The sequence below is a fragment of the Panicum virgatum genome, chromosome 7N (genome assembly GCF_016808335.1).
Source record: "Panicum virgatum strain AP13 chromosome 7N, P.virgatum_v5, whole genome shotgun sequence".
NCBI lineage: Eukaryota > Viridiplantae > Streptophyta > Magnoliopsida > Poales > Poaceae > Panicum > Panicum virgatum.
Window position 1 is genome coordinate 15,295,262 of NC_053151.1, and position 8,450 is coordinate 15,303,711.

Sequence of the window (8,450 nt, forward strand, 5' to 3'; positions counted from 1 at the left end):
TTGTACTCCTTAGGGTAGTGGATCTAGGCTAGTACTTCATCTCTTTAGTGAATCCAGTCATCCTCTGGGTCGCGCGAGCAATCCTCGGCCTCTGGTATGGCTTTGTATTCCGACATTCATTATGCTATTCATTCTGAGTTCGTTCTTGGTTATCTTGCTATGTTCTTAGTATGCTTAGCCTTGATCTGTGCTTTATCAAGTTATACTAGTTGCTTGCTTAGACCAGATGATCTGGGTAAGGATATCGGTTCGTTGTGCTTTCGGGCTTACCTTAGCATCTTACCTGTCCATCCGAAGGGTGGGGGACCCGGGGGTGCTAAGGTAGTGACCTCATATGCGGGCATGGTGCCTGGGTATGCGGGATTCCTCGGATATGACGGTGCTCCACGGTTTGACTGGGGTAGACCGCAGGTGGTGACAGCCCTGTTGGTCCGCCGGGAAGCTGCTTCTCGGTTAGCGTACTCCCCGACGTTCGGGTATCGTGTAGGAGTTCATGCAAAGATGAAACGGGACTGGACGTTCTCCAGTGCGGGTCATTCTCCCCGATGTCCCTAATTTCCTGGCACCTGCAGCTCTAAGCATGTGGCTAACATAACTTATCAGCTAACATGAATAGTATACTAGGATCTGTGCCTATGCTCCCACTAACCTTAGGTGTGCTTGTTTATTCTTTATTCATGAGAGTTGGCTGTTCTGTGTGTCACATTACCCCTGATTATCCTTTATTGATCACTTACCCCTGTATAATCAGTAGTCTGCACCTTATTTCATAGAGTCATGGTTATGTAACTAGTAAACATCTTTACACAATCTCGCCATCCCTTGGAAAAATATAAATAATGATACCCTGAATACTTCAGGGTGAAATGCTACAACAGTATATCCGTGCATTTGTGGATCTTTCTATAAACGTTAAGACATATCAACATGGCATTTCTGGCGCCATTGCTAGGGACACCCCCGTTCCTAGTGATTGCGCTAAGAAATGTCAACAAACATTTCTGGCGCCGTTGCCGGGGATGGCACTAGGTATAAAGATTTTACTAAGCACATAAACCTAGCAATATAAGTAAGAGCTAGCTGCTACTTATGCAGGCTAATGTGTTTATCTTTTTGTTTTCTCCTAATTGGATGAAAACATGATAATGTATGTCTAGTTTCTCCTTGCCGACAAACTTCGTTGAAAATCCCGAGAAGCTCGTGAGAAGGGTCCGACCTCGCGTGCATAACCAACCTAAGGGCCCACTGTTCAGTCAAGCAGTGGAAGATGAACCCGATCGGAGCCTAGCCCAGGTCGGCCAAACACCTTGTTCGGCCAAACCGGGTTCAGCTCCACCACCTTAGATCTTCCACCATGCAGCTTCCCGATTGGCTCCCAACATCAATTTCAAGTGTCGGAGCTTCCATCCTCGCCCGAGCACTCCATGGCCCCCATCTATAAATATGAGAGGGGGAGGCTCAAATGAGGACACACCACCAAGTGATCAACACTTTTCAAGTAAAGCTTAGGGCTTCATTGCAGGCTAGGTGCTACCTAGTTAGTGCCTTAGAGCAGGAAGAGAGTGAGGGGGTAGTTTTGGAGAGGTGTCGGGGTGTCAGCACTCTTCTCCCAACTTGTACGTCATTGGATGCTGCTAATTTCTTTAGTACTCAGTAAGCATTTGTGGTTCCTATCTCTAGTATTTTACTTGGTATTGTATATGCTAGTAATACTTATAGTTGAGTAAAATCAGTTTTCTTACTCGCGGGTTCGTTGGTTCGTATTTATATAGAACGTTGTAGTTTGCTATGGGATATCAGATGTAGTCAGACTGCAATAGTAATCAATAGCGTAGATGTGGTGTCTAGGCTAGGGGTTATACTTCATTTGCCTTATATCCCATGATTTGTTAAAGGTAGTCCGTAGGTGGTGAAAACCCTATTGGTCCTTTGTAGTCCTCCATGTTTGGATATTATGTAGAGCTGGCCAAAGTCTCGTGGCAGACCAGATGTAAGCCGCTACCCAAAGCGAGTATTGTGCCTAAGAGATCGACCTTTAACTCATCTATAGTGCTATCTTAGGAATCCTCTCTGCCCTTACCACCTATCTTGGCGTGTCCTTGGATCAACTAGAATAGAAATTAGTGCACACACATTCCCTTAGATTCGATATCCCTTGAAACACTCTGATGTGAAAGCTACAACGGTATTCGTGCACTTGCAGATTTATTCGCTACTACAAAAATACCCAACAAGCTTTCTGACGCTGTTGCTGGGAACGGTTGCTATATCTTTCTTCTTACCTAGCCATCCTCGTATATTTTGTATTTTCTTTTATTCTACCTATACCCCTGCTATCATGGAGCAACTATCCTTTCCACAACCCTTTAATCCAATGGAGGAGTTCTTAGAGCCACCACCGCCTACACGAATAATCTTCACATCTGGTTGTGAATTCTTTCCCGATCTTATCACTCGGGTTCGGAAACCTTCCTTCTCTAGGTTACAAAGTGAAAACCCATACCACTATCTGTTGGATTTCGAGTGGCAGTATTCATTTTGCCATTGCAGCCATGACACAAGATACCCTCAAGTGGAAATTGTTCTCATTCTCACTTATAGGGAAGGCCGAACAATGGTACACATATATTGTAGGTAGTGTGAATGATAGGCTTGTTACTACGATTACAAGAGCGCAAGAACTCTAAAATTGGGGCTATGGTTGAAAAAACACATCTACCCGGACATTTATATTATTAAAGAAAAAAACTATATTTTTCATATATTTAATTAAAAATACATATAACAAATATTTTAGATAAATATTGGAGTTAATTAAAATTAAACTTTCATTTGAAAAGATGGGTTAAAGCTTGATTAGTTTTATTTGCGAACATTTATATATAAATTACACCAAGTAAATACTTCACTTTCGAAAATAAAACATGAGAGAACATCTAATTGGATAACTTCATGTTTCATGTTGAACTAAACAAGTTATATTAAAAGCACATATGTGTTTGTATTAATCATATTAAACATATATTTATGAAAGATCATGGTATAGCTCTAAATAGCTTTTAGTAATAAAAGACTAGTACAAATAGAAATTAATCAGACTAATACTTTATCTAATTTCGAAAACATGAAACTTGACAAAATAATGTTGTTAAACTAAAACTGAAAGTGCATCTATGCCCCTAATGGGTTTTGATAAATTGAATGACAACATGATTAAATGATTATGTTTTTGTTGTAGATATCATGAGCAAGGATTCATTTGTAAAAGAATTGTTATCATTGGCTCATGTAAAGAAGAATCAAATGAAAGGGAAATATTGTTGAAAGTCAAGCATATTGTGAATGAAAATAGAAACAAGGGTTCACACAATGATCAATCGTGGTTTCTAATTATGGCTTGGCATAATAAAGAGTACTTTGTCTAAAGGATCAAAGGTTCATGATTACAACGCAAGACAAAGATATAATGATATGAGAATGTGACAAGTGGAATTCATTGTTCATGTGCAAAGATTATTTCAATGAGGTGAAGATAAGTGGTGAAGAAACCAACCGAGATGACTAGTACGAGAGACTAAGAAAGTTTTGGTGAAGCAATAACCTATCATGATGCGAATTGCTAGGGTGAAGTGGCTAGTATTCATGAGGTGTTTGAAGTACCATATGTAAACCTTGTTGGGAGAAGCAATGCAAATGCATCAAATATATTTTGGAGTGACTTAAGATTCCAAGGACAGATTTGCAGATGTGATGGGAACTGTAAGTCACTAGCTCAAGTATGGATTTGCTCAAGAGAAGAAGACACAATATTGAAGTCCCAAGGCTGTAAAGTCAAAAGTATGGCCAAACTGAAGGTTTTCAGAGCTCAATTTGTTGAATAGTGATTTATATTTAATCTTGAGTATAGGAATATCGTACTATCAAGAGGGACTCAACATTAGTTGATTGATATGGTCAAAAGTGCTCATAGGTCACCGAAGTGAGGATCTTGAGAGAAAACCCTTGTGAACTAACTCTAAGCTACTTGGATGATCAAGTGTTAGTTTGGTGGACCAAGTAAATGCTTTTAACTTGGGTTTGGGCTCCTCTGGCCCTAGCCGATCAAACCGGTCAGGGGGGGGGTCGGTCTGACCGGTCCTTGGGTTAACTTCTGGTGCCTGGTCCTGACCGGTCTAGACCGGTCGGATCGATCCCAGGGCTAACGGCTAGTTTTGGCCAGGTCGGTCTGACCGATCAGGGGGACCGATCTGAGCGGTCTGTACTGACAGTTCAAATGGATAGTTTTAGGAAGTTCGGGTATTTATACCCCTTGGCCCTCTCTTTTGGGGGCTGCTGGTTCCTGTCAGACCCGTTGCAGCGGGACTGCTCACAAGCGTGAAATATTCTAGATAAGGGATAGCATATAGCATGTACTTTATCCTATTGTAGCTACACGTATAGGAGTAGAACCAGTCGAATAGAAGGAAACTACCCAATAGACATTGGGAATGACTCCTTGTATAACATTCGACTAGGATTTCCATATAACCCTGTCCCCTCAGACTATATAAGGGTAGGTATGGATTCCCTCGAAATATCAAAAACTATAACTTATCTAAGGCAATACAAATAACCACACAGGACTAGGGTCGCATCTCACGGCCCGAACCTATCTAAAGCTTTGTGTTCCTTGCACAATTGGTTTCAGACCTTGGCAAAACCCCTCCTACAAACCTACCACCTTGGGGTATCAATCCGGCGAATTGGATGGCCAACTTTAGCTTCAACTGCACGACGCTTGCTCAAGGCACCACCTCCATTTTCGACCCCTGGGTCTACGTTGTCAATAGCTCAGGTGGTTTTGATAGCCACCTAGCCAACTCCAGGGAGCCCGAGGCATCTTCGGCGAGAAGGAGCAACATCATCGGCAACCAGGCTGACAATCTCAATGAGATCCTGCTCCCTGACCTCGCCAAGGAGATCAAGGAAAACTCATTTTCAACGCGAGTTTCACTCGCTCTCTGATCAATCTTAGATCGGGTTCCAGCCAACCTGAGATCCATTGCGTTCAACCAACCTTTGGGTTATGCAATCCATCCTCTGTTTACCAGAACATGCTCAAATCCATCTACTCCACATTGGAGGGAGACTTGGATCAACAACTCTACATCGAGGACGAAGACGCCACCGTTAGCTGGGGGCTCCCGTTTTCGACACCTACTTACATTCAGATAAAGGCACCGAATCATCCATAGATTACAATATGGATCTGATCTTCATTGCCACATCATAACTCTGAACTAAGTCTCGAGAGGCTTTCAGCCCATGGAACTACTCGACTACTCGCGGGTTGTGACCCATACAGAGGATCTACCCTACTGTTGACGGTCCTTAAGTGCAAAATCTGACCATCAACTATACTCTCAAGAGAAGGGAGATCATGCCTCTTACTCACATATTTGTATCACTAACCTAGCTCCAGAGTTGTTTTGGAGAACTTATATTTTCAGGAGCACAAGTCCGGAATAAGAAGAAAACACGAAGAATACGCAGAAGAAGTCACAGAAGATCGCATCTTGCGTAACACAACCAAAAGAGGCCCACTTGACAGACCATACCGACCAACCAGACCCCAGCACCGACAACCTGACACAAGGACGAACCAAGTGGTCACCCAGAGGAAGGCGGTGGCCAGAGGCACCGAGGTGGGGCCGGTCGAACCACAGGTTTGGCTGAACATGGACAAGCAACTGTCTAGGTGCTTTTTGGCGAGAAGTTCAATCTTATCCTCTAGAAGTCAGTTTGGCACATTTCGATGTGAGGAGATGGCGGGAACCGACCTCTCCAAGCTATAAAAGGGGCATCTCCTCTCCCACTCAACACACACCACTTGGAAGCCTCTCTCTCACACCGTCTTGTGACTTGTACTCCTTAGGGTAGTGGAGCTAGGCTAGTACTTCATTTCCTTAGCGAATCCAGTCGTCTTGGGGTTGGTGAGCAATCCTTGGCCTCCGGTATGGCTTTGTATTCCGACTATCGTTATGCTATTGATACAAAGTTTTTTCATGGTTATCTTGCTATGTTCTTAGCTTGTTTTGCCATGATCAGTTATTCATCAAGTTGTTTTAGTTGCTTGCTTAGACCAGATGATCTGGGTAAGGATATCGGTTCATTGTGTTTTCGGGCTTGCCATAGCGTCTTACCTATCCAACCGAAGGGTGGGGGACCCAGTGGCGCTAGGGTAGTGACCTCATATGCGGGCATTGGGCCCGGGTATGCGGGATCCCTCGGATATGACGGTGCTCCACGGTTTGACTGGGGTACACCGCAGGTGGTGGCAGCTCCATCGGGACGCTGCTTCTCGGTTAGCGTATTCCCCGACATTCGGGTGTCGTGTAGGAGTTCATGCAAAGATGAAACAGGACTGGATGTTCTCTAGTGCGGGTCATTCTCCCCTGATGTCTCTAATTTCCCAGTACCTGCAGCTCTATGCATGTGGCTAACATAACTTCTCTGCTAACATGAATAGTATACTAGGATCTTGTTTGCCTACGCTCCGGCTAACCTTAGGTGTATTCATTTATTTCTTTATTCATGAGAATTGGCTGATCTGTGTGTCTCACATTACCCCTGATTATCTTTATTATCACTTACCCCTGTATAATCAGCAGTCTGCACCTTAACTCATTCTGTTATGGTTATGTATCTAGTAAACATCTTTACACACCACGCCATCCCTTGGGAAAATATAAATAATGATACCCTGAATACTTCCGAGTGAAATGCTACAACGGTATATCCGTGCGCTTACGGATCCTTCTGTAATCGTTAAGACATACCGCATGGCGTTTCATGGCTTCATTGCTATGAACCTAACCTGTTCATAGTGATTATGCTATGGAATGCCCACCGGCATTTCTGGCGCCGTTGCTGGGAACTAACCCTTCTAGTAACGATGTTAAGAACTGCCAACAATCATTTCTGGCACCGTTGTCGGGGATGGCACTGGTGTAAAGATTTTACTAATTCATAAACATGGCAATATGAATAAGAGGTAGCTACTGCTTATATAGGCTAATGTGCTTTTTGTTTTCTCCTGATTGGATGAAAATAGGGTAGTGTATGTCTGGTTTCTCCTTGCCGACAAACTTTGTTGAAAATCCCGAGAAGCTCGTGAGAAAAGTCCGACCTCGCGTCGTCCCTCCTCAAGTCTCGTTGTCGACAAGCGAATCTGCTCTTCAAGCACCAACAACAACAACCGAACCCATGGCTGAGAAGACTCTCTGCGACTTCTCCGTCCCCTTATCCACCAATGTGGCGATTGGACCCAATGTTGATGTTGGGGACGTGAACTTCGAGCTGAAGTCCAGCCTCATTAACATGGTGCAGGATAGCCCATTCTGTGGCTAGCCCAACGAGGACGCCAGCGCCCATCTCTAGAACTTTCTGGAGCTCTGCAAGACCAGAACCATACGAGACGTTACGACTGACGCCATCAGGCTCCGTCTGTTTCCTTTCTCCCTCCTGGGGAAGGCGAAATAGTGGTTTTATCAAAATAAGGAAGCCGTCAGTATGTGGGACAAATGTTCCACGGCGTGCCTCGCCAAGTTCTTCCCGTTGGGCAAAACAAATGCCCAACATCGAAGACTATCAAGTTTCCAGCAAACGGGGATGGAATCCATTCCAGAAGCTTAGGAGAGACTCCAAGAGTACATACTTGCCTATCCTCATCATGGGATGGACGAGTGGCTCGTGCTCCAAAGCTTCTACAACTGGCTAGCGACCACATCAAGAGCCCACTTGGATGCTGCTGCTGGAGGAGCCTATCTGAACTTGACAATTGCCAAGGCTACGGCCTTAATTGATAAGATGGGCTACAATCAGGGCTGGAACGAGGAGCGTTCCCAGCCCCGAACCAAAGGCGGAATGCATACCGTCAAAGAAACGGACATGCTCGCCACCAAGCTGGACCTCCCACTGAAGAAACTCGATGAAGGGAACAAACAAATGTTCGTTCTCATCCATGCCATGAGCTCGTACTCAGCGTGCGAAGTTTGTGGTGACGGTGGGCACTCGGGGAATGACTGCTTCGAGACCCGTGAAGATGCCGCATACAACAACAACAACAACAACAACAACAACAACAACAACAACAACAACAACAACAACAACAACAACAACAACAACAACAACAACAACAACAACAACAACAACAACAACAACAACAACAACAACAACAACAACAACAACAACAACAACAACAACAACAACAACAACAACAACAACAACAACAACAACAACAACAACAACAACAACAACAACAACAACAACAACAACAACAACAACGGGTTCCGTCCACAAGGAGGCCAAGGGTGGGGTCAAGCACGCCCACCGTTCCAAGGAGGAGGTAATAATTTTAACTCAAATTTCAATTCAAGTTTCAATTCGAACTAACCCTCCTTGAGAGACCT

The 8,450-nt window shown here is 44.1% G+C and overlaps 1 non-coding gene across 1 annotated transcript; it reads right to left on the bottom strand.

The window, feature by feature from the left end:
* Positions 1 to 7,609: 7,609 nt before the first annotated feature.
* Positions 7,610 to 7,718, bottom strand: LOC120684141. Its single transcript, XR_005679122.1, has one exon. It is a non-coding gene; the product is annotated as a small nucleolar RNA R71 (small nucleolar RNA).
* Positions 7,719 to 8,450: the final 732 nt, after the last annotated feature.